The 779-nt window shown below is 66.9% G+C and overlaps 1 protein-coding gene across 1 annotated transcript in view; it reads left to right on the forward strand.

Annotated features, from left to right (window-relative positions):
- TAGLN2 (transgelin 2) overlaps positions 1-779 on the forward strand; it is a 9,076-nt gene that overhangs the window by 421 nt on the left and 7,876 nt on the right. The window lies entirely within an intron of this gene.

The following is a 779-nucleotide window of genomic DNA, read 5'->3' on the forward strand; positions in this document are numbered from 1 at the left end:
TGGGGGTGGGTGAATGTGGGGGTGGGGGGTGTGCATGGTTTGTAGGAAGCAAGAAGCCAGCGTTTGGGATTTGCCCAGCGAGCTTAAGGATTAAGGGCTGGCACCAGGGAACGGTCCGATGACTGCTCTGCTCCGCCCCGTGCTGTCAGGTCCTGTCCCCAAGCCCTGACCGGGCATTGTTGGGCAATGAGGTCAGGCGAGGTTTGTCGGCGCATAGACGGGGCGTCCGTCTGGAGCAGGGACTCTGGAACCGAGCCCCACCCTCCGACTCCAGCGCACAGCCCTCGTAGGATCGAGGAAAGGAGGGCGTCGGACACTGGGCGCTGGCCCGGAGTGACGGTGTGCACAGGGTCCTGGCGCCGGCGCTGGTCCAGCCCTGCGCTCCCGGGCTTCCCGCGCGACCCTTCACTTCCTGGTTCCAGAGCACGTGTGGGCACTGCCTGCCCTCTGCGTCCCGGGGCTACCCTTTCTGTTCCTCCTTCTGCCCACTCGCTGTTCTGGGGACTCGGGGTCACAGGCTGGGGCTAGGGGGTGCGTGCGTGGGTCTCACGGTATCCTCGCCTTCTGTGAAGCCCCAGTCGTCTCCAGGAGAGTCTCCCGACTTCGGGCATCTGGAGCTGCAGCCCTGACTGCGCCCGGGTGTGCACTGTCTGTGTGAGGGTGGTGGTGGGGGGATGGCTGCTTTCCAGGGTCTCCTATCCCTGTCCGAGCCCCGCTGCCCACTCCCCCGTGCGCCCTGCTGCTGGGAAAGCCGGTGGTGGCGGAGGGCGGGCGGGCGG

This window comes from Galeopterus variegatus, unplaced genomic scaffold, assembly GCF_000696425.1.
Source record: "Galeopterus variegatus unplaced genomic scaffold, G_variegatus-3.0.2 Scaffold506, whole genome shotgun sequence".
Lineage (NCBI taxonomy): Eukaryota > Metazoa > Chordata > Mammalia > Dermoptera > Cynocephalidae > Galeopterus > Galeopterus variegatus.